Source organism: Haemorhous mexicanus, chromosome 4 (genome assembly GCF_027477595.1).
Source record: "Haemorhous mexicanus isolate bHaeMex1 chromosome 4, bHaeMex1.pri, whole genome shotgun sequence".
In the NCBI taxonomy this organism is placed as follows: Eukaryota; Metazoa; Chordata; class Aves; order Passeriformes; family Fringillidae; genus Haemorhous; species Haemorhous mexicanus.
In genome coordinates, this window is record NC_082344.1 from 45,835,523 (window position 1) to 45,861,675 (window position 26,153).

General features: G+C 37.1%; 1 long non-coding RNA gene across 1 annotated transcript in view; it reads left to right on the plus strand.

The window, feature by feature from the left end:
• The first annotated feature begins 1,576 nt into the window (after positions 1 to 1,576).
• LOC132326925 (uncharacterized) overlaps positions 1,577 to 26,153 on the plus strand; it is a 75,784-nt gene continuing 51,207 nt past the window's right edge. The window contains exon 1 of the long non-coding RNA XR_009486370.1: positions 1,577 to 1,647. This is a non-coding gene — a long non-coding RNA (uncharacterized LOC132326925). The remainder of the gene's footprint in view (positions 1,648 to 26,153) is intronic.

The following is a 26,153-nucleotide window of genomic DNA, read 5'->3' on the forward strand; positions in this document are numbered from 1 at the left end:
CATATTGATACTGATATTCTGCATTTTAATATTATTTAGTCACTTTGTAAGTTATCTATTTTAATTTGTTTCTTTAATGAAAATTTAAGCTAATTTTCTAGTGATTTTAACATTTGCTATTGGGTCAGTTCTAATTTTGCATAACTCATCTCTATTCAAAATGTTTAAAGACCATTACATCTTGCAATTTTCAAAGTCAGTAATTACTTTACTCTACTTGAAAGTAAAGTAGGATAATATTTCTGGTATTACCACTTCATCATTCACATATGACAGCTTTTCTTTCACAGCTGAAGATGATTTACAAAATTCTGTTTTATGTACCTCTTAACACCCCTTGACCAAGATACATAGCAACAGTTTCATTTTGGAATTTGTCAACAAACAGTATTTTTAAACATACACAAGACCTGTTCCAACCCCCTTTACTGGGGTTTGCCTTTATTCTAAACTTAGATAACAAAACAAGGCATTTCAAAGCTTGGCTTTGATACAGAGAAGTGCTCAGTACTTCTGGGTGGGAGAGAACACAGCACACTTGGTCTGTTTGCAGGGGCCAAAAGAGAAGAATGCAGCTCTCTGAAGCTTATTAAGCCAATTTCTAGGGTATGAAACTGGTTGAGCTCAAAACCTGTTTATTCACTGATTATTTTTAAGTATCAATTAACACAAACAATAAGAAAATCTTTGCAGGATACACAGGCAGCAAATTTAATATGAGCCACATGGAGCCATAAAATTTTACAAGAGAATGAAGTTTCAAAACTGAAAGGCCATATTGGAAGCCTGTAAAAATGCTTGAGTAGGAGTTAGAAAACTAAGATGAAATCTATACATAGATGAAGAATATAACAAAATAATTTAGCTGAAATAGACACACATAATATTTGCATGAGTTGTCTCTGGGATGTGCAGTTTGTTTTCTTACCTATTCAAACAGACACTAGAACACTAGAAGTTGCCTCATCAGACTTTGAAAAGAACAGACTTGTACTATCCTGGGGTGCTTAAGCAGTCATTTTAAGAGATTTTATAGGGATTTCAACTTTGACAAGAAATACTCTTGTCAGAAAAGTTAAATTTTTTAAGTCTGGTTAGCTTCTTTCAATAGCTGCCTGACCACAGAATTACTCAACATGTTTACCAGATGTTTTTTTTTAGTTTATTTTCTTATGCTACCAAAAATATACTGTATGGTCTATGGTCTTTTTAAGAATGCAAACCTTTGTTATATGAAGCATAGGTTGACACACAAGGCCACAAGAAATTTCTTGTTCATATTCTCTCAAAGAAATCTTCTCCTTTTTAGGTGCAGATGATGCATTTCAAAGAATTTAAGAAACATTTCTGAAATACCAGTTTTGAAACTTTGGTAGATCTAACGTGTCTGAAGCTAAGTAACACTTTTTCTTCAGAAGACTCACTCTTTACACTTTTTGTGATTGATCTCTTACCAGCTCTATTTATACAGTTCTATTCCCAAAGAGTTTAATTTTGGGGTTTTTTTCAGTCATTTGTTCACTTATTTCCTGCTCCTTTATAAGACCAGTCTCTCTCATCTCAGGATGCACTTGCTGTCCTGACGTGGTACTGTGTTGGTGTGGAACTCGTGGCTGGAATACCCTGCAGTAATGCCCCCTTATTCAGGTTAGATTTCCTGCTTATGGAACAAATGCTTCTTTATATTAACTAGGAAATATTTAATTTCCAGGGTTCCCTCGAGTTTGTTGAACAGAGTGTAAGAAGGATGAGATTTCCTGGTTCATGGGAATGTTGTGATCTCGCAATTTGTGTTAGAGCAAGCACCAATTTCTGGAATCAAGTAATTTAAAATGAAGCCAATGGTGGGTTATTATACTTAAATTTGGCTGGCTGTAGCTTTTAAAGTTGGTGCTTACTCTTTGCAAGAAGCTGAAAATGACACAGTCTTTAGAAGTCCTGCTGCTGTGCATAGAGATGTCAGATGCAGATCTAGGCTGCATATTTCCAGGTTGTGAGTGAGCCATCAAAGAAATAGTTTGCTAAGTATTTGGTTTTGCATACCATTACCAAAAGCATGCACATATTCTGTGAAACACTGCTGAGAGTATTCTGTTTTAGCCATGAGTCTGTTCCTTTTTTAGAATATGTCCTGATAACAAACACCTCATATGAGGTTCTAATTTCATTTTAGAATGAAATGAGTGGGTGTTGTAAAGCTTTGTCAGAACCAACACAGGCAGCTCATGTTTTAGAGATTTCCATTTGGGCTGCTTTGGGCTGCTGTATGATGAGACTGTATAATGACACTCACTAACAGTACTTGAATTTGTACTTTTGCTTCTCTTTTTAAAATTACATCTCCTAATATTGGTCAATTACATGATATCCACTGTCATTTAAAAATAAATTAATGGTTGAATGAGGAGTCTAAACATAGACAAGCTGAAAATGTTATGCAAATACTACCTAAGGACTTAAAAGCAGAAGGCACATGAAAATCTAGAAATATTTACAGGTCTTATAAAAAAAAGCAGGCTGTGGTTTTCTTAGCCCCCCCAATTTGTACTTCATTAGTAAATGAATTTGACAAGACAGATTTTCCTATTCTCACCTTCATTTCTGCTACAGAAGAAAATATATGTCTATGACATCTTCCAAATAGCCTCTAGTTGATTTGCAGTGAAAAATATTCATGGGAATCCTATTTTCCTACTCAGAAAGGGGTATTTCATGTTGCTTCTTTTCGTTAGAATTTGAAAAGATTTTTTCCCTTAACAACTATTTGTTATATATAATTTAGTTAATGCAGCCAGTTCTTCAAACACAGAAAATACTTGTTCTATCACATGATAATCATGTCTGATTTTAGTACTGGAGAGTTCTCCAGCCAGGAATGAGTCTAGAGGACTGTCCTCAGGTCGTCTAGTGAGTCTGCAGGTCATAGGCTTATTTTCATAGTAATAGATGAGACAACACAATCATCATAAATTTTCAGAAGGACTCTGTTCTGATAACCCAAAATTTTGTTTTACAGGTAATCCTGCTTCAGTCTAGCTCTTTTCCTGTGAAGTGAATGGCCCTTAGTGGTTTGCTTTGCTCATGGAGTGCACCCTCCAGTTTCAATTAATCTGGAAAAAATCTAATTCCTTGTAATTTGTCTGCTCTGTAATGTGACCCAAAATATTGTAAACAGGAACAACTGGGAAATTCAATTTGTTTGGGGCAGTATGAGCTGAAGTGCTCATAGAGATGCACTTGTGGCAGAGTATAGGTATGGCTCAAGAGTGCCTTGATTATGAGCTGATTTTAGAAGTTACTAGTTGCTGCAAGCTGAATTTTATGTGGAAAAAAATCCCAATATTGCAGCTCCTGATTTTTTTTCCCTAACTCTTGAAAAATCACCCCGCATTCTCCAATTCCCCAAATTCCAAATCATATGTTTCTGCGTCCATGAAAATGAGGGCATTTTTCTGAATAACCTAATGGCTTTTCTTTAGAATATGAGACACATTCTGTTATTTTGAGCAATGAATTAGAAGCATGCCATTTACAAGACTAAGTTGTTTACACAAAGTTCCCAGCTCAGTAAGAAATGTCTGCCTCCGGTTTTTAAATTTTGTATGGATGTGGATATAATTCAGGGAATTGCACTTTTACTTCTAGTTTTACAAATAGGCATGGCCTTTTCATGTTCATGTTTGAATCCTATCTGTTTTGATCCCAATCCCATTCATAAAAAATGTTTGTGAGGTTACCTAGGCAGACCTTGAACTGTTTTTAAACTGCATGCTTTTAATACTGCTTTTATTTCTGCAGCTTTCATGTGTTTTGTGACCATGTTATGGTATGACAAACCAACAAATAAATGTTTAATGTCCCATAAGGAGTGGAATTGTAACTTGCTTCTTCCCCCAGAAGCATAAAAACCATTTGAGCAGGGCACACTATGTGGCTAAATACTTTGCCTAATGGATAGAAGTAAAATCAGCTGAAAACCACGACAAGACCTCTATAAAACCCCATGATGAGTAAATGTGTGTGTTTTGAGAAGGGGTACTGCTATTTTCCATAGGAAAAGCTATCCAAGAGTTCAAATATCTGCAGGAATTTGACTAAGACTGGAGACAATGCAAGTAACAGGACTATTTACAGATGGACAGTAAAGGAGCCCTAAATCCATTGCCCAGTTTGGTACTATGAACTTGTTCTGAGTGCTGTTTTAGTGTTTTGTGCTAACTGCTTCCCTCCACTCTGGATCATCTACAACAAACTGTCCCTATGTCTTCTTGAGCTGGAATGAATATATAATACATGGTGTTTTCATGGAAGCAGAGAAGTTCAAAGTAGAGCTCACCTCAAATGCCCCTCTTCCACCCACCACTGGTAGCAGTCTATTCCCCAGAAATATGTTGCAGGGTCACTGGTGGACTGGTAATATGCTGGGTAGGACAAGCTATTCCTAGAGGAGCAGGAGAAAAAGACAAGTCCCAGAGATATCTTGCATTTTCATCCTGTGCCCTGGGGTGTGGTCCCCTGAAGACATGGAGATGTCTTCTTATTCCATGAGATGGGGACAGCCAACAAAAAAGAGCTTGATTCAAAAAGAGGCACAGGCTCTACTCAGTCTTATCCAAAGTCAAGATGGTGTCACAGCACTTTGTGACATCACAATACTTTTATTTGGTATACGGATTGTGAAATACACGCACCTATGCACCCTTACTTCTCCAGATGGGGTATTGATTAAAGATTTTTTGCTGAATAAAAAAAATAGTATTTGATAGGTAAAGACAGAATGCAAGACAGTCTGTCTCTTATTATACCTTTAAAAGTATATATGATAACAGTGAAACAACTGTATTCTATTTATTCTATCATTTCTCATACTTATGCTGGACTAAATAAATAACTGTCAACTTCAAGCATACAAAAATCATGACTTAGGTTTTTGTAAATGCCATGAACTTCAAAGCCTGTATTTTCTTTGCCTTATGCTCTTGAGCCACCAGAGATCACATTTTTAAGCTTTTCTCCACAAGTAAAAGAATAAGAATTATATATTTCTTATTTTGTTTTTAAATTATTTAACTCAACCCTTCCCACCACCAAATAATGTGACACTTGATGAAATCTTGGGGGTTTTCAGTACTTTAAGGAACAGTAGTTTTTCAGTACCCCAGACTTGTTATCACTACAATATTCTATGCTGAATAAAACTGAGGGACCATTGCAAAACACGGCTTTTATTTTATCTGCCTTCCCTTTTGCTGCCTTGCAGCAGGAAAAGTATGTTGGTGGATCATTCTGAGTGAAAACTATAAATCCAGTTTCCAGGCACCTGGGGGGGACTGTCCTGTGCTCTGACCCAAACTAAAGAATTGTTTGGAAATCAGCCTCAAGCTTTCATGTCACATCTCCCAGAGCTTTGTCAGAAGCCTCATCCTGGCTGCCACTTTCTCCTTATGTCCTGAGTTCTGGGAGGCAAGTGAATGGTAAGGAACTTCCTCTTTTTTCACAGGAACAAAACAAGAATAAAGACCCCAACCTGAGAAACATAAATGAGGAATATGGCCGAGAAACAAAATATGTAAAGCAACTGACAGAAATCTTATTTAAAATTTTGTATTATTAGTAGTAATTAAAATCTTTAAGAATACTAAACTTTTGCCATATTTTGTTAACTTCTATTTTAAAGGGTAAAGAACACTAACATTATTTACAGCTTGCTTTACTCAAATCCCACTCTTTAGAGCAGTGTTTTTCTCCAGTATTCAAGCCATTAAAAATCACTGGAATGTTATCCTGTCTTCTTATAGTTACTCTTATTTGTCTCACAGGTTGAAGTGCCATCTCAGTTTTAATTTTGCATATGACACAAAGTGAAGCTGGCATTTCTTAATCATTTTTGGAAAAGGTCATATGAAATTGCCTCTCACCTCATGAAAAGTTGTGTTGCACCGTTAGATAAATATAGTTTCTGCCATGAAAACCAACTTTTTAGTAACCCTTTCTTAAATCAGTTTCATAAACAGCATTCATTCCTATATACAATTTTTTATTTTATTTCACAAGGATTTGTGACAAGAATTTTTTGGCTTCAGACCAGAGAAGAGCAGACTCCAAATTTTGCCTTCAGGGCTGTTTTTTCAAGGTCTTTTCCTCATTGAAATAAATCAGCAGTGACTGACACTATTCTAGATTTCAATTTGGATTTCTCATTTGAGCTTCTGCAGACTTGTGAGTCTGGATTAAAAATGTGATAACAACAATTATTTATTGTTTTGAGGATTAGTTGTGCTGGGCCATCTCATGGTGAGAGAAAAGCCCTACTTTGCTCCTACACTCGCCACATTTGTAGGCAAAAGAAAAGTGCTTATGCTCCTTATGGATAGGATGAGAGAAGATGGCCTCAAGTTGCACCAGGGGAGGTTTAGATAGATATCAGGAAAAATTTATTCACTGAAAGGGCTACCAGGCATTGCAACAGACTGCCCAGGGAAGTGGTGGAGTCACTACCCCTGGAACTGTTCAAAAACAGTGTGGATATGGCACTTGAGGGCATGATTAGAGGTAAACATAGTGGTAGTGTGTCTCTGGTGATGGTGGGACTTCTGGACCAAGTTTACTAGAGAAGCCCTGATGTAGAGCCATGCCAGAGAGGAGCCGAGGGGCAGCTGGATGCAATCTTAGCTTCAGACTGTCAACGGTTTAAGTAACTTTGTCCTGCAAGATTAAAGAAGGCAAATCAGATATACTTATATAAAATGAATTATTTATTATGAGAAATGATTAGACAAAAGGTCTTAAACAGAATTATTTACTACACGGTATAAAAGCTAAAATTGCTAGAAACACATATTATAGAGCACTCTATAGAAGAAATTATATCAAAGCAATTCTATTGAAGCTACAAAAAAAAACCAATTATTAAGAACAGATTGATGTAACTCGCCCATACCAATGCTTGTGGACAGAACTCTTTCACTCAAAGTCAAGGAATATCCTTGAGGGATGTTCCCACATAAAGGGAGGAAACTTCATACACACAGTCCAAGAAGGAATATGTTAGAGACATCTACCATATGAAAGTGGACTTAACATTAACAGTGTGAAAAGATAAGATTGCCAGTCATGTACCTTCAGGTCAGTTTAGCAGCCTATCTGCCAAATCTTTGTCTTACTATCAGGATGTTAATTTGAGGCTGATGAGCCAGACCTGTTTTATCATAATTCAACAGCAACGCAGTACATGACATTTCCTCTCAGCCCACCACTGATAGCCTGCAAAACAGTGCATTATTTAAGTTGTTTGAACACATTCCAAGGGCAGGTGAGAGTCCTGCTACCTGGTGCTAGGTTGTTGGTTGTGCTTGAAGATCTCAGAGGTCTTTTCCAACCTTAAAGGTTCTACACAGGAGGTCCACATACCTGTGGAGATTTCACTATTTAAACTAGGAGATATTTTATGTATTAATTCTGCAATTTGCAGTTTTTAACCTTTTCTTTCACCCAAGAAAAAAATATGATCCCGATATTGGGTTGTTTTCTTTCTGGTGTAGATTAGGCCAATATTTCTTGGTCCAAGATAGAGTTTTCTTTCAAGCTGGTAGCACAAAACTTCATAGTAGTTTCATTTGACTATAAAACCTTGAAGAATTTTTATAATATCATTATAAGGCTTGTACGTATAAAAATCCACTATCATATATAATTTTTAAATTTTTTTTATACCAGTATTTTTTTAAGCTGCTTTTTTTTTTTTTTTTGAACTGGCAATTGTTAAGTAATTTTGTATGTAAAATACGTGAGTCGTTCTACTCCAGCTAACTCTAGCTTTCCAGCTCTGATGAATGATCTGTTTGTCAAGCTCTATCAGAGTATTTTGGTGAAAGGAGATTTTGCTGCACTGATTGCTGGTATCAGGAGAGAAGTTACTGGGAGGGAAGAAATTACGAAGGACGAAACTGATTTCTTTAGTTGACCTGTAATGTTTCAATGTTTAGATATTGTTGTGATATGACCTGACACTATTTCTCATGAGTTTTCAGAAATAAAAAGAGAAATAATATATTATTTTAATAATTTGTCTTTTTTCAGTTACTTATAGCACACTCAGAATAACACCAACATTTATGTTGAGTCTTAATGGGTAAAAATCCTTTCCAGTTTAGTTGAGTTTTTAAAGTAGATGTTTATTCTCCTGACAGCCACATATGTTGACAATATGTTCTAATCATAAAAGAAATTTCAACAGGCCAAAGCTAAAAGCCAGCATTTTAATTAATTTTGGGGGACCAACTGTTCAAAGAAAAACAAGAACAAAATAACTTCAGTAGCTTTAGAATATTTAGAGCATTTCTGAACACAGACTTTGTAAAAAAACCTGAATCTTCAGAAAACTTTATCTTCTACAATATATAGTGACTAGTTGTATTCCTCATTATCATATAAGTCAGCTACTTTGTCATTGCATATCTATGAGCTTGCAGAAAGTGTGTGTCCCATAAGGATACAAATATTTGAATCTTGTGTATGCTACATAGATTGTGGAAAACTGCCCTGCAGAATGAGTTGGGCTTTAAACACATGAATAGGTCTGCTTGAAATATCAACTGTCCGACTTGGTTTGCCAAAGTTTAATGTTACAATAAATCAGTTTGCTGACAGATTGTCTCAGTTATGGCTAAAATTACCAGTCTTAAAGAGCATCTTACCACAAAAACTTTATGAAAGAAGAACAAGCTTTTGAAATTGCATCACTCTTAAGTCTTGGTGTGAGATTCATGCACCTTTCTCATTGTCTACATTTGGGCATTTTCAACAGTCAAGATACAATAAGAGAGTCAACCCTTGCAGAGGATGGACCATGGCGTTATGCTTCTATTAGAAAGAGTATTATCTAGTTATGCTCCTTTAAGCCTCTTTACAATCTACCAATGTGATATGGGAAACAGGTAGTCAGGCAATTCTGTAATGCTCTGGTACATTTTAAAGTTATTCAGATTTGCAGTTTTAGTATCTTCTATTTAACCATCCACTAAAACCGTGGGTTTTTTACTTCAGCAGTACTGAGACTCCCAGCCAGATGCTTTCACTCTATTTTGGGATACATAATCAAAACATCATCTCTGCCATAAACAGAAACATATTTGAGGTCCTTAATTATTCTGTTAATGAGGAAATATATAATTTCTTTCAAATGAAGTATGCCAAATATAGATCCAAGAAGAAAATGAAAGCATGCAGAAAAAGAAAGCATGCTTAAAATAAATGTTACTACTAATGATTTGCTGAATCACCTAAAATGCTATGCATTAATTCACAGTGTAATGTGTAGATATTAATAGCTTTTTCTGTCAGTCAGCAGTCACATTCTGCTGTGACTTTTATGGGTGATCTATGAATGAATGCAAGCACTGACAGCCTGATAGATGTCTGAACTATAGATTATAGCAATAGTTTATCTAATCAGAATTGCTGTTCTAAATATCTGCTTCATAAAATTGCTGTGATTGTCCAGCTACTACTTTCAAAGACTGTTGCACTGGGATTGAATTTGAGGGACAAATGAAGGAAGCAAGTATCTGCTTTGAAGGACTTAATTTAAGAATTGGTTCATGTACTTGCTAACTGAGCTAACAACATTTTTAAGCTATTATGGGTAGCTTGAGAGGTATTCTATGCAGTTTTATAAACAGGTTTTGAATAACTTTTTTCCATCTTAAGAATTCGAAGAAATATGGCATTATCAGTTACTTAGCCTATATTACACAAGAAAAACATTATCTTAAAGAAACCATAGCCTATAAACATGAAATAATACGGTACTCAAGGCTGTTATTTACCAGAATTCACTTGTCATTAGGAAATCACCTGAGTTTTCCAAACAAGTTTAGCTATTGCTGTACAGCTCTGTGTTCTGAGTAAACTTCTCATATTTGGCACACTGAGTGCTGCTATGTACATACTTTTTGCAGGGAGCAAGTTCTTCTGTGTTTCCAGAGTGAGTTTTGAAGCAGACCTGTATATTGGGCTATTATGGTTTGAGCCCAGCTGGATATCAAGCACTACACACCCCTCACTCCACCCCTTTTCTCTATGTCTACTCTAGTGGAACGGAGAGGAGATTCAAGATAAAATTTGTATGTTGAGATAGATAATAAATTAAAATAAATTTAAATACAGCAGTAATGGTAAAAATTATAATATTAATGCAAATGAAAAGTGAAAACTAAGTGATACACCATGCAGTTGCTCACCACCCATGGATTGATAGGAGCCTATCTGAACCCAGATAGGCTCCCCTTCTGAGTAATTCCCCCCAGTTTCTATACTGGGCAGTTCAGATCACTTCTCCCAGCTATGCACCCTCCCAGTTTCCTTTGAGTACCTCTTCACTGGCAGAGCATGAGACAGAATAAACATGACTTAGCAAAAAACCAAAACATCAGTGTTATCAACACTATTCTCGTTCCCATTCCAAAACACAGCAGTGTAGCAACTACTGCGAAGGAACTAATTCTACCCTGAAACCAGGATGGGACTGACAGCTTTTAAGGGATGCTTAGTAGCTAAAACCGGTTAGAAATCTATTTTTAAGTTAGAATTTTAAAGTGCACCTTTAATATATTTGTGTCAGTAGCACTGATAAGAAACACAAAGGAAACAAGCAACTTCAGTTTAGGAGAGAGGTAATTTAGGGTTTTGGGAATCCTAAGAATACAGCTTATATTTAAGGGGAAAAAACCCCCCATAAACAACTAAAACCTCATTGCTTTGATTTCTGGCTTTTTTAACCATTTAGATTATTGCCTGATGAAAAATTGGAGCTACATAGAAAACAAGAAAATAAGATGGGATTCAATGAAAAAAAAAAGGATTACTGAGGCTAACTTGTATCAAACAGAAATGAATGATTTTCCTAAAAAAGAAACAGATTTTTTTTATTCCGTATTCCTAGGGAAGCTGTTGATCAGTATGAGACAGTTTCATTCAAGAAACAATAAAGTTAGAAAAGTGAGGGAATGGGCAAAGTTGAAGCAACAGTGGGGCAAGCAGAAATGTTATTGTTCTGGACCAAATTACTAAATGAATTTTGGGGATTGGGATCTAATCTGTTTGGAGTAACAGGGTATTAATGTTATTGTAGCAGGGTGAGGAATAGGTTATGAAATTCTCTGGATAATACTGTTCTGCTGACTTGAAGAAAGACAAACTCAGAACAGGTTCTCACCTGAAGACATTTTAAGGTATTCAGGTTACAAAGGGAGCGTTTCCTACAAATGGGAATGACAAGAGCTTGACATTCTTAGTTCAACCAAATGAAGCTGGAAGAGATTCTCTCAGTACTCACTGTGTGTGTGCAAGAGAGCAGGGAGAGGTTCTTTAACCAGAAAAAGAACCCAATCATGACAGAGTGGAAGCATATTGGTATGGGCTGGCTATTATTAATTATAAAAGAACAGCTGAAAAATTATATGAAGGAAGATTTGAAGCAGCTTTCCAACATAATGTTCTTATCAAACATCTAGATTATTTTTAAGACAGTTTGAACACTATTTGAGGTATGATAAGGTATGAAGGCTGGCTAGAGGTTTCCCCAAATGGCTTCTCACTACCCTGTGCCTAATATGTAGACTGCATGACTTTGTTTACCCTCTAAGGCTAGTCCTTCCAGTCTTGTCCAATAGATTTCTGAAGTTTAGGGAGACTGAAGTTTATGACTAATAATGGTATGTGACACTCAGAGGTTCAGTACAGTGATGAAGGTAGTTGGGTCTCATAGTACATCTTACTTTTTATTAGTTGTTTCGGCTAATCTCATAAAAGATATAACATCTCCATACAATCTTTTCCTCTCCTATCTAAAGTCAAAGATTGCAAAACCTACTTATATAAATATGTGTTTACTCTGCAGCTGTATTTTGCAGCATAAGAAAACCTACTGAGCTAATGGTCATGCTGTGATTTGTTTTGTCAGTAAATAAAAATTTGTTCTTGTGCTGTCAGTCTGGTGAAAGGCATGAACACTAAGCACATTGCAAATTTTTCAAGAATATAGTTAGCTATGGTGCACTACTTACTGTAATTAATGCTCTCCTGCCAGTGTGGAAATCCCCAAGTTCCTCAAAGATAACACTAAATGTTTCTAATTCTGTCGGGCAGCTCAATAATATTTTTTGAGCCTTAGATCTAATTAAAATATGTGTGCTCTTTGATATGAAGTAGATCAAAGTTAAATTTGGTATTCTTAGTATCCAGTTTTTTTCTCTCCCTGAATGCACTGTTCTACTGTCTGAAACTCCTTTGCAGAAGTTCAGCAGACTGTTACCTTCTCTGTTTGAAGATTTTTTTCTGCATCATTTGAAGTCTCTGACTTTGATAGGCTCAGTGGAATAGATAATATATATGCACTGGGATTTATGCATCGATAGAGTAAGAAACAGGATGAAGCATATCCACAGCTAATTTAAATCAGCATTGGAACACCGCAGTTCGAGTGATTAATAACTGCTGAAGCTATTGCCTAATGGTTTTTTACATAGGAAAACCCATGCAATAAACAATGTTTTCCATTTAGAAGGATTAAAAAAAGGATAATATAGGTGAAAGTGTGCTTATATAACCTGATATACTTGGTCTTTATTACTAGCAGCTGGAAGAACTATTCAGAGATAAATTTTCAAAGCATACAACTGTGGGAAATGCTGTCCTTTGCCTGATATCCTATTTCAGCCTTCAGTATAGTTGAAAATATTGATGCTTCAATGAATCAAGATCTTATTTTTCTTATCATGGCTACTAGATACAATCTGTATTAGATTTTAGTCAGGCATTGTGAAAGATGTTTTCCGCCTAGTTTAAAATAGACTAGAATGGGCAGATAGGGAAATTGTTGTATTTTACTGTTCACTTCAATGAGGAGTTTTTCCAAAGTATATGCCAAAGTAGGGCATCTGATTAATAGAAAAAGTTAATTAACCAACTAAAATGTTTATATCCTGGACCTCAGATATGAAGAGAAGATAAATATGGTATTCATACTAAATTATTCTCTTCCCAGTATTCCTGTTGCTAAGTTAGACATCTAGCATGAAGTGATATTCCCTAGCACGTGGGGGTCATGGTACTTTGAACCGTTTCAGTTTCAAGAGCAGCAGAACCCCAGATGTGTGCTTCTTGCTTGCAGGAATAAAACAAAAACATGACAAGATCCAAGGCCCTAGGTTATTCTCAAGTAGGGCTAGTAATCAGTATTTTTATTCTTGTCAGGGGAGTTATTTCCACACTCCTTTTCAGTTAGAAACTGAAATTAGTTGTGATGTCTTCATAAGTTTCAGAGTCTCCATGTGTAGATGAATCTGCCTCCTTTCTTCTTACCCTTTTCTTTACCACCTTACCCTTGAGAAAAAGCCTTTCTGGGAGCCAAACTCAGCACCATGCATCAGTCTTTAGAGACTTACTGACTGTTGGACAAGGCCAGATTTGCCAGACTGCCTGAGGCCAGCTCCATGTGCTGTACATGCAAACAGTAAATTTGTAGCAGTTTTTCATGTTTGGTCTGATTTGTTGTAATTCCATATTGGCTGAAAACCAAGCAAGGGCTGATCTGTCTATTGCTACAATACTCCAGCAAGGAAAAGCAACTTTTTAGAGCAGTTAAAAGCTATGACTCCTACTAACAGGGTCTTCCTGAGCACGTTAGATACAACCTGAGTGCTGTACTATTTGGTGCTGCAGCAGCTCATTTGTAGATGCTCTGCTGCTTGTTGTAGTCCATAGTCACTAGTAGAATGACAAGGCAGAGAACAGAATCTGAGACAGGGATCTGCAAAATCATGTTGTGTGCCACAGAAGAAAGGTTAACCTTTCCTTGGCAAATGCTGAGGGGACAGATGTTTGTTAAGGCTCTTCTCTGAATTTTTTTGGCTCTATTATGGGTTCCCACATGTCAGTCAATATTTACAACTCTGATTCCTTGCTGAAAAAGGACCTCTCATTGTGCATAAAAAAATCAGTCCCTGTGACACCTAATGCCACAAAAATATGGGTGGTATTTTCGTTTTTTTCTTTGCATTTATTTTCTTACCGATTATGCAGGAATTTAGGGCTTCGAGATCTAAGAAGCTTTGGCATTTAACATGTCCTGATTGCTCTTTTCCCTCGGTTGGACATAGGAGATTCAGATAGCTTGTAGCAGCTCCTGAGATTGAGGAGATTATTTAGCCACAATGGAAACACTTCTGTGCCAGTTTATGTGTCTGTTCTTCAAGACAGAGTCCAGGCTGACACCACCAGATTGTACTCTTGATCGGAAACAGAATCATGTACTTGTTTTAGATACATTGATAAAGAGGAAGAATGAGCTCAGCAGTCCACCAATGGCTTTAATGGATTGTTTAATCCTCAGCTGGTTTAACGGCTTGCAAACATTTTACTCATTCAGCCATTACCTGGCAAAACTAAGTACCCAGGCAATGGCATGGACACAGACAAGTGGCGTCCCTTAGGGGTCCATACTGGGACCAGTGCTTTTTAATATTTTCATTAACAACACAGATGAAGGGATTGAGTGTACCCTCAGCAAGTTTGCTGATGACCCCAAGCTCAGTGCTGTTATTCACACACCTGAAGGATGGGATGTCATCCAGAGGGACCTGGACAAACTCAAGCATTGGGGCCATGGGAATTTCATGAGGTTTAATGAGACCAGGTGCAAGGTGCTGCATGTGAACCACGGCAACTCCCAGTACGAACATAGGCTGGGGATGAACAGATTGAGATAACTCCTGCAGAGGACAAGGACTTTGGGGTGGTGGTGGATGAGAGGCTGGACATGACCCAGCCCAGAAAGCCAATTGTGTCCTGGGCTGCATCCAAAGCAGTGTGGGCAGCAGGGCAAGGGAGGGGATTCTGTCCCTCTGCTCTGCTCTGGTGAGACCCCACCTGGAAGCCTGCATCCAGCTCTGGGGTCCTCACCACAGGAAGGACATCAACATTTTTCACCAAGTCTAGAGGAGAACGCCAAGATTGCTAGAGGGATGAAGCACTTCTCCTACTAGGAAAGGCAGAGAGAATTGGGATTGTTTAGGCTTGAGAAGAGCAGGTTTTGGTCAGACCTAATTGCAGCCAACCCGAAGGGAGCCTACACGTAAGACAGAGGGAGGCTTTTTAAAAGAGCATGCAGTAACAGAATAAGGGGGAATAGCTTTAAACTGAAAGAGAGTAGGTTCAGATTAGATATTAGGAAAGAAATCTTTACTGTGAGGGTAGTGAGGCACTGAAACAGGTTTCTGATATGCTGTTGCTGTCCCATCCCTGGGAGTGTTCAAGAGCAGGTCGAATGTGGCTCTGAGCAACGTGGTAGTGGACATGTCCCTGCCCATAGAAAGACAGTTGAAAATAGATGAATTTTAACGTTTCTTCCAACTCAATACATCCTATGATTCTATGACAATTTGTAAGTAGCAGCACTGGTCAGGATCCAGAAAGGCTGGAAACAAGCTGAAAGATGAACTCATGGAGATGTATTCTTAACTTTATTTTCAACTTCAGATGTACAAGTTCTTTGACTCTAAGGCCTAGGGAAAATGACTTATTTCAGTGTTGTGGATTCAATTACAAATGATGCAAAGCCAGAGACTAAACCATTTTGAAGAGATAGTTAATTATAAGGTGGTAATTATCTGGTAGCAGAACCTCAGCTTAGATGATATATTGCTGCCAAAGTAATTAACTTGGTGGAAGTGAGAGCCATTACATCTACGCTGCAGGAACTTGGTGCCAAGTTCTCTATGGCTCTTACAGGAAATAACAGCATTTAAAGAAACCCCGTGCCTTCTTTTCACACAGTGTAGTTTATGTAAAAATGTTCAGAACAGAGACCAAAGGCTCAGAGAGATGCTTTTTAAGACTGGGCCCTCATTCAGAAACTGCACTATTTAAAAAAAAAATATTTTCTCTCAGCAGCACTGTATGCAATCCTCAGAGAAATGGAAAGAGATGTGTGGCTTGTGGTAAAGCATTAATTAACTGGGAGTAAAGATGGGGGAATAAGTAGAAGAAATTAGAGCTGTAGTAAAATGATTTCTTTTTGACTATCTGAGGCTCATAGGTGTTAGGTAAAATGCCACTCATAATTTATTTTAGCAAGAAATCAATGTCTAGCTTCACCAATGTGTCTAAAAAGCATGAGAATTTAGACTGAAGTGATTATGTTTGCGTGAATACTAAATCCATCCATAAACCCTGACAGCTGCAGACATGTTAAGTTTATATGACTGTACAGACTATTCAGGATTATTTGTTGGCTTGGTTTACATTGGCTTTAAAAACTGAGACAAATATTTGTAATATGTTGAGTCAATGCATATTTCATCACATAATAAAGCAATGACAAAATCAGTGGAGTTCTGAAAAAAGTGAGGACTATGGGGGGCATTTTTTTGTTTTGCTTTGAGGTTGTTTGTTTAGCTGGGGCGAGGGGAGTTATGTGTGGGGTTTTTTTTCTCCCCAAGAAATGTGTCATGTTGAGATGGAATACAAGATTAGTTCATTCCTTGAATTCCTTGCCACAATTTGACAGTGGCAGAGTAAGCTTCTCCTTTTCTTTCTCTGTTTGTTCTAGATGGAAGAAATTACCTTTCAGAACACAAAGCAAGTTCATGTCTTTCATATCCTCCTTTCTCTCCAACTGCTAATGTAGTGTCAATGATGTGTGTTTGTTGCAGGAGTTCCAGTTTATTGAGCAATTTTACTTAGCAAATAACAGTTATAAGGTTACCAGTCTTTTCCAAGTACAACTTCTCTCTCTCCCCTACATTTTATTTTACAGTATTTGAGTTCAGCATGACAAGACTCCTTACTTCCTACTTTTCTACTGAATGCTACTGTTGACTCTTTATCAACTCCAAAATTGTATTTGCACCATTCTTGTGTGGTTACCCACATAAAAAAGTGTGGTTACCTGCATAAAAATGTTCAGCTTTCTTAACAAGAAGCCCAAGTACCCTACAGTCTAGCCTGTAGTTAAGCTGCAGATTTAGTCTCTCTGGGCTTTCAAGCACTAAAAAAATATGAAAGAAGTCCCATTTTACCAGCTTGTTCTACGCGACCAATCCCTCAACATTGACAAAGACATTGACATCTTCAGATGATAATTGATATGTGTTCACATTAACAGGGATGGAAAATAGTATCAGTAAAACCAGGAATTTTTCTATTCTTACATATCTCATCTTACTAAACAGAAATAATGTACTTGAAAGACTAATACAAACTCAGGTCTGAATATTGGCAAACAACCCCAAATGTTTTTAATCCTGCTTAGACTTTTTACAGTTTTGTTCTCAAATATCTTAAAGCTATTACTAAAGCAAGCTTTAATCAGGGTGTTAAGTAGGGCTGAAAGAAAAGCCCTCTTTTTAACTTGAAATGTAAACTAATAATGAATGCTGAGTATGTAAGGACAGAGAACAATAGCCAACCTGTAGCACAGCAGAGGAGTCATGGTGTAATTTGCTTGTTCATATTATTGTTTTCTGGGGGCTCATTCTAACCACATTGAAATCAACACAGCTCAGTTACTCCATGGCTGCTTCTGAGTTATACAAATGCAGGGATAGAGAACCAAAGTAATCTATATGGGCTTCAGAAGAACTTCATCAAATATATCTTCTTGAATTTTTCTTGTGGTGCTGTCATCTTGGCCTCCCTTTGCTTTGCAGGTTGAGTCGCTTTATGTGTAGTCTCAAATTCAAATTTATAATGAGGTGAGGACTTTTTGATCACCACCCCCATATAAATACTGTTTTACATAATTTAATTTTTATTTATGTTTTACATAAATACTTTAACATTGTTTTTCTGAATGAAAATGAGAATATAATGAATGATTTTTTAAAATGGATTATACTAACAGTATTCAGTTGTGATATGGGGTTGTTCTGTCTTTTATAGAAAGATTTTTCTTATACAGAAAGATTTAAGGATTCTATGATAAACAAATCTATAAAAATTTTATTTTAAAAGTAATGAGTTAAATTTCTTTCTTTTTTTCCCCCTATCAATGGATTGTTTTTATTGTGAATACACACTTCAAGATAACTCAAATTTGGATGGAAAAAGTGTTGGAGGATCTTGCAGAATGCGAGTTTAGTAAGGGAGAGGCGGTTGCCTTCTGATTCTTTAATATAATTAAGTTTAGAGAGAATGACCTTTCAGAGTAGTATTCCTTGCAAATAATATAGTATTCAGTTGCTTGTGGAAAGTTATGCAAATTATTATGTGAAACAAAAAGTACAGATTAGCCTAGGTGGTCAACACCCATGATTAATGCCTCTCCATCTGTGATAGAAAAGGTGTATCTACATGACTGTGTAAAGGAAGGATAGGGGATCATAACAAATTGCCATCTCCTTTCTCTTGAAGGCTACCTATTTTAATTTATATTATAATCAAATATGGTTCAATAATTTCTCCAAGCTTGGATGTTCTATAGCCACTGGCATTCCAAATGCTGCAACAGATCTCATAGTGCTCATTAATTAAAGATTATTGAGTTTTAGCCAAAGTTTGAACTTTTAATATCCTACATGTTTTCTAATGATCTTCCTTGAGACCTGAGTTTAGAAAGCCAGCCAGTTCATTAACACCCTTTATCAGCTGCTCCTTCATTTTTTCCTCTCTACTAATAGCTCACAAGCGTAGGCCTTCTAGTCATTATCCCATATAAATCCCAGAAAATCATCTGAAATGGACACTAGTTCTCAGGAATCATTCAGTTTTCATTCAGGTATCATTCAGGTTCTAAAGAAGGTGAACTTGAAGGTGTATCTTATCCTTATATTTTTAGCCTCCAATTTGCTGAATAGATATATGTATGAAGAGGTTTTGTTGCCTCTATTTATGAAGAGAAGTTGATGAATAGCTGTACAACCATATTAGTGAATGAAGGGGAAAAAGAAGCTGATGTGTGACTGTATAAACTTACTTGAGACTAGAATTTAATCTGGCAAAATATCTCTGTGACAGATGTTTGATCTCAGGGATTGGAAAAGTAGCACGGTTCCCATGTCTGAACTCCTGACACAAGACCACCTTCAGCTTTGGTCACCATATCTCTCACCCATAAGGTGGAGCAAAAGTCTCAAATGACTTCTGATTTGCTGCCAATCCAGAGGTACCTACACATGCTGCTGAGTGACTACTGATGCTTCTCCCTGCAATGCTCATGCCACGGACTCATTGAAAATATTTACAGCTCTATTTATGTACACGAAAACCTCCATCATATTCCTACATTTCAAGACAGAGAAAATCTTTTTGCAGCTCCCTGGAGCCTTGGAAGCCAGTGATTGCAGTTGGAAGCAGGGCTGCTGCAATGGTTATTTGCAGACAGTGTGTGGGAGTGTGACTTCATGCAGCAATTGTCTTATTTCTATTAATAAAAAACGTACCTACCGAGCAAGGAAACACATTTTCAGTAAAAAGAGTATTTGTAAGTCCATAGCAAGTTTCTGGTGCAGAGAGTGGATTCTTTCCTGCTCCCAGATAACCAATGTAATATGTACCCAAATCTGCTGCAAGAACTATGTTTCAGAAGGGAAAAACTAGGTAAGAAAACAACCTAGAAAACTATGTACCTGCGTTAAATGCAGGAATTAGCTGATTTGCTAAAGTGTATGAGTATTTCATGCCCAGCATACACCGCTGAAAACATCTGAGTGGATCAAGCCCTTTACATGGAGACCTTGAACTGGCCAGAGCATGGAGGCAAAATGTTCCCATGAGGTGAGGCAAGTCTCAGAGTCAGCAAAACACTGTCCAGGAAGCAGCCTTTGAGAGAACACAAAAGACTTAGCTGGGCAAAATAACTTTTATAAGCAAAGGAAACAAATTCTTACAATTAGATATATCATACTTAGTCAATTGCACCCAAACAAAGAGTAATAACTTCAAACAATTTCATAATTTAAATATTTATAACAAAAGTATCATAAACTCATAAGCATGAAGTCCAAATGAATATTGATTCTGATATAAATACACTTCTGAAGAGTCAGTTCATTTTAATGTTTGTATCCAACAAGACTTTTCATCGTGGTTGTGGTCTCTGTTCTGAGGCATATCTTTCCAGGCAGCCTATTGGTGCTCGTTGTGCTTAGCATGAAAACAAAGGATGGGGAATATACTGACCATACTGGTAATATACTTAGAAAATTAAAACCCACTTAATTTGATCACTTTCTTTGAAACTTCAATATTTTGAATTTTTTTCATTATATTAATACAGACACTTTTTTTTCTCAAATGTTAAAACCCCAGTGTTATTAAAATGTTATTTTCCTTACACTATAGGGCTTTCTACTAAGTCATTTATATATGTGACCGTAAGACCCCTACTTGGAATGGATCCAGCTCTGGATCCCCAGCATAGGAAGGACAAGGACCTGCTGGACTGAGTCTAGTGGAGGACCACCTAGGTGATGAGATGGATGGAGCACCCCTCCTGTGAGGAAAGGTTAAGAGCATTGGGATTGTTCAACCTGGAGAAGAGAAGGTTTTGGTGAGACTCAGCTGTGGCCTTCCCTCTCCCTTTCTTGTAGGGAGCCTACAAGAAAGCTGGAAAGAGACTTTTTAAAAGATTATGTAGAGACAGGATAAGGGAGAATTTGTGGGGCTTCAAACTGAAAGAGGGTAGGTTTAGATTAGATATTGGGGAAAAAATGTTTACTTTGAGATGGAGAGGAAGGTGTGCCTCCTCTTGGCAGAGGGGGTTGAAAGTAGATGATCTTTAAGGTCTCTTCCAACCCAGGACATTTTATGTTTCAAGGGTCTGCTGCAGCAAGCATTCACCATCTTCTACTTTCTGTCTTCAGTTATTGCCTGCCAGTAAGCCTGCTGCTGAGTCTCTCAGCTCATCTAACTTTCAGCCCAGTATTATCTCATGAGTAACTAGATGAACTAGCAAACAGGAACACTTGTGGCAGAAAGGAACACATGAGGATATTTCCCCTTGGAGTTAATCTCAATGTGCGTGAACAAGACATTCCTTCTAGCCTTCTTGTGACAGTATTGCAGCTCCTGGTAGGAGAGTTTCTGTGCCTCTGTTGCTATGACACTCTCATGCTTTCACTCTACCTTGACTACGTCCTTTCACTGCTTCCTCCAGCCCACCCAGCACTAGCAAGCCTGTTGCTTTTTGAGCTACTATGGGTAATTCTCCACACATCTTTCACTCCCAGTCTGTAAGAAACAAAGCTCTGCACTTCCTTGAGTCTTTACCTGTGAAGACACAAGACATTAGGTCTAACGCTATAGTTAAGTGTTGTAATAAAAGGGCAGTGCACAGCCAAAGTGGTCACCTATTACTTTTAGATTTCATAATTAAAAAAAGCAGTGACCTTTGCATTTCTTAGAGCAGCCCTCAGTACATCAGTGGTGTTTTCACACATCCAGAGCTTTCTTCATTACAGTTTACCACTGTATGAACAACTTTTTTAAGTACTATGCTCTGTTGAGTCTTGTGGGGTTTGCTGTACACTCCCTTGGAAAAAAAAGGAAGTATTGTAGTAATTGATGGTAGATGATTACATCTAGAAAAACTGCATGCTCAAGGTGGCTATGGCAACCATGTATCTTGGCACGGTTACAAAGTGAAATTTTATCCTTCATGTGACCTGGAACACATACGGACAAATCTTCTATAAATCCACTGTATATATCAACTATATTGATATATTTATTCCCTGGCTTTTTAAGTACTCTCTGCCTAGCTAGGTCATGTAAACTGAAGAGTAGCATTCAGGAAAATCAAGAGATCCATCTGTTGATCTGGAAAAATAACTACAAATATCCACATATTTAATCTTAATGTGTAGCAATATGAACTATATGGTATTACATTTCAGATAGTAAATAAGCAAAATGTAGTTCCCATATCATGCCATAATTTTGTGCCCAGTGCCATGATTCAGTGTTCTGAAAATAAGGGATGTAAATTAGTGTCTCACATTTCAGCCTGAGAAAAAAGAAATATTTTCTGTAGAAATAGAAGTCTAGAATGTCACTGTATAATATTATACTGATTAAAAAAGTGAAAAAAACCAATGATAACGTGACCTGTAGGTCAAACACTGAAGACAAAGCAAACCTTCAAAATTACATTGAAATAACAACAATAACAATAACAATAACAATAATAATAATAATAATAATAATAATAGTTATTTTTTAGGCATACAGAATAACAAAGGATTGGGGAAATAAAGAAAGGAGAAAATGCAGCATGTTTTTTACATTTTGTGCTTTTTTTTTTATATTGGAAATAGAATCACAGCTACAGAAAATATCTTCCCAGAAAAACACATCAGACCATGATATGGTTTTTTTCTAAATTCAGTATCAAAACATATTGCTTACTTAATACATTTTTTTTTTTTTCTCAAGGTATTCTCTCTTTTTTAAGCACATTTTTACCTAGCCTAGGATAGTTCATGCTATTTCTTAACTAGTCTCTGCCTGTGTTCCTTCCAACAATCTACATATAAAAATTATTGTATAATTTATTATGTTTTCCAACTGAATAGTTGAACGAAAAATGGCTGAATTTTAATCCTGAGAACTTTTAATGTATCTAGCTCTAGTTTCTCTTATTGTAAAAAGTAAAAGAGGCAGATAGATACATCCTATTGCAGCTGAAATCAGCTTTTCTCATTCAGAAGTGCTACTGAAAAATAAGCCTTTCCACAGCCTTACAGAAATAGTCTTATTCACTTGTCTTTATGAAATAAGAAATTTGCAGTTTCACTGGAGTGTCTTCAAAGTCCTTGTAGCTGCAGGCAGAGAAAAGAGCACTATTGCTTTTGAACTCACCTGTTTTCCTTAGATATCCTCTAGGTGTTACTTTTGATCTCTTAAGGATATTCAAAGTTTCTTGTTTGGTATTGGGGTGTACATTTTGGTGCTACAGAGTTCGATGTCATTTGAGGGATGTAGGGCCATGTACACTCTCCTCTACTTGTCAGAATGGTCTAAAACTCATCAAGTTTTCATCTCTCAAATGCAAAAATTTATTTTCCAAAAACATCTAGGAAAGACTCAATTTGCATACAAATAGACAAAAATAAATTCTGCAAGCATATGTAAAATGCATGAGGAATTTAAATGCCTTAATACATCTTTCATAATGAAAATTAATACCATTTCAAGGTTGAGGTGATGCAAAACATAATTTAGTTTATGGCCAATCAAAATCAGAGTAGGATAATAAGAGATAAGAATTAATCTAAACTCTCCTGCCTCCCATCGCTCTCTTCTTCCTGGGCTCAACTTCACTCACAATTTTTCCACCTCCTCCCTGACCCAAAGGCACAGGGGGATGGGGAATGGGAAGTGTGGTCATTTCATAAATCTGTGTCTCTGCCATTTCTTCCTCCTCATGGTCTTCCCCTGCTGCAGTGCGAGGTTCCACCCACAAGACACCATTCCTCATTAACTTCTCCAAAGTGAATCCTTCCAATAGCCCCCATTTCTTCATGAACTTTCTTCATGGGTACTGTCCATGGTGTACAGTCTTTAAGGAACTAACTGCTCCTGTGGATATCTGATCCATCATGAAATTCAGTGGGCTGAAGTGGCACAGCCTGCCTCACCATGGTCTTCATCTCAGGCTGCACAGGAATCTTAGCTCCAGCATCTGGAGCTCCTCCTCCACCCCACTTCTGCACTGACCTTGATGTCTGCAGAGCTGTTGTTCTCACATGTTCTCACGCCTTTCTCTCAGCTGCTGCTACTCAGTGGTTTCAAACTCTTGTTAAATACCTCTTTGCAGAGGCACTACCATTGCTGCTGATGGACTTCCCCTGGCCAGAAGCAGGTCCATCCTAGCTGAGCTGGCTAGAGCTCTCTGTGTTATACATGGGGTCAGCTCTGGCATCTTCTCCCATAATACATCCCTGCAGCATCCCACTACCAAAACTTTGCCACACAAACACAAAGCTGTTAGGATGGTTTCAGAATGCACATCAAAACAGTATCTATGATTATTTCATAGTGTCCCAGAGCAAGAGCACCCAAAATGATTTCATATCCTGAGGTGTGGAACTAGTGAAGTATTTTTCATTCTGCACATGTTTAAGGTGTGTGTAAGACAAAGGGCTCAGCACAGTGGTATGATGTTTCTCAAAACTCTCTTCCCATGTGATTTCTTAGATACCACTTCCTACAGTGAACATGGGAAATGATGAAATGTAGGAATACAAGGAAAGATCATAGACCTGAGCATACAATTATTGCTCTTCTGAAGCACAATTTTGCAGAAGGCCACTCTTGGAAATAGCCTTTTCAAATGTGAAGTAGAATTCTCTCTTTCTTTTGTAACAAATCCTAATGCTAGTCTTGTATTTCTGATGCTTATGTGTACTGTGTGATCAATACAGTAGATATTGCAGAGATAATCTTAATGGGAAAGATAAGAGGAAACCAACAAAATGTTTAAATATGTCTCCACATTTTGACAAGTTACATTATTGTAATGGAAAACAGTCAGAATGATCACATTAAAACTGTCTGTGGGTTGTTTTTCTTCCCCTAAGGAAAATGAAAGGTAGCAGACTTCATCTTGAATATGATTTGTGATTTCTGCAATGCAGAACATTAAGTGGAAAGCTGTTACTACCTCCCTGTCCCCAAGTCTTTTTGAGGAGGATTGTAACTGACAGCATTTGGAGACAGGACACTGAATGGATGACAGAGAAAAGAGACAGATATTAGAAAATTATGTCCAAGAATTAGCTCCACTATTGATGAGGTACTAGCTAGACAATTTAGACTATTCAACTGTTAAAGGATAAATTGCACTAACCACAGACTCCTAAATCCACATGTATGCTATGTTTTCATTCACCCATACCTTGGCAGTCTTTATCCAGTGCTTTTCCAGTAGAAATTCCACATCTTTTTTCCCTGACCTTAATTTTAGGCATTCACTTGGACAAATCAGTCTTTCCATTGGTTAAAAAGAAAAAATCCTCCAGAGAGAAATATTAACTGCCCTTGGTTTCTTTTGCCCAGTTCTCTTCAGACCCACTCATACTATAGGTCAGAATTTTATTTTTCCTTCAAATTTAACCCTAGGTCTAGGCTGAGACAAAGGGCAAAGAAATAAAAAATGACAGAAGAAACTAAATGCTCCTCATGGAAGAGCTTTATCAGCATTCCTGAATTCTATTTGGAATTTATATGTTTCCCAGTTTATATGTTTATATGTTTCCCAGTTACAAAAAAGAGTTACCACAGCAAGAATACTTGATACACATGCATACTGCAGCCACTCCTCTTCCTTATGGAAAAAAAAAAAAAATTATTCAAGTATTACTTGGAAGATATTCTGCAGAATTGGCTGCAAATCCTTATGTAGGCATAGCACAAACTGTCAAGAGAAAAAAACAAACTGTGGAACAGGTGTAAGCATTTCAGTTTCTGAAATCTTTTCAAAACTGAATTGTTTTAAAAAGAGGGCTTGATAGTCCAAAACCTGCATAAAAAGGAGAGGAAAAAAATGCAAGCTGGGGACAGTATCTCTAATTTTCATGTGATTGCAGTTTCTGGAAGCCTTATAGCCCAGGAGATAGAGCATTAAAAAATAATCTGTCAGGCAGATCTGTATGTACAGGGGAAGAGAAGCATCACTGGGGAAGGCAGATGGGTCAAATTGCTGCTCAAACTATTGAACATTTATTCTCCTAAAGGGTTTTATCTCATTCTTAACAGGTAGTTCCTTCTTTCTTAGGGGCAGTCAATACCACGTTCAAATAAGGTGTTTGTTAGGAATCAGTTTGAACAAGCAATAAAAGATTTCACCATTCAATTTTTATTTTTGTTTTGACGCAGTTGTTCTGAAAATTTTTTTAAAGTAAAATGTCAGAGAAGAAGAAACAAAGTGTAATTGAGAAGATATTATTTCTTCAAAAGACTAGTTTAAGGAAAATATGCCAGTGTCAGGGCAATTTTCCCAATCCTCTGTCACTTTGATCTCCCATCACACCTGACTTTCTGTCTCCATTTAATTTTCCTCAGAAACAAGATTTCCCTCATCAGCTGCACTGATTTGTGTGCTACATCACAGAAAAGAGCAAGACAGTGGTTGGGACAAAGTTTCTGCTGGTGTA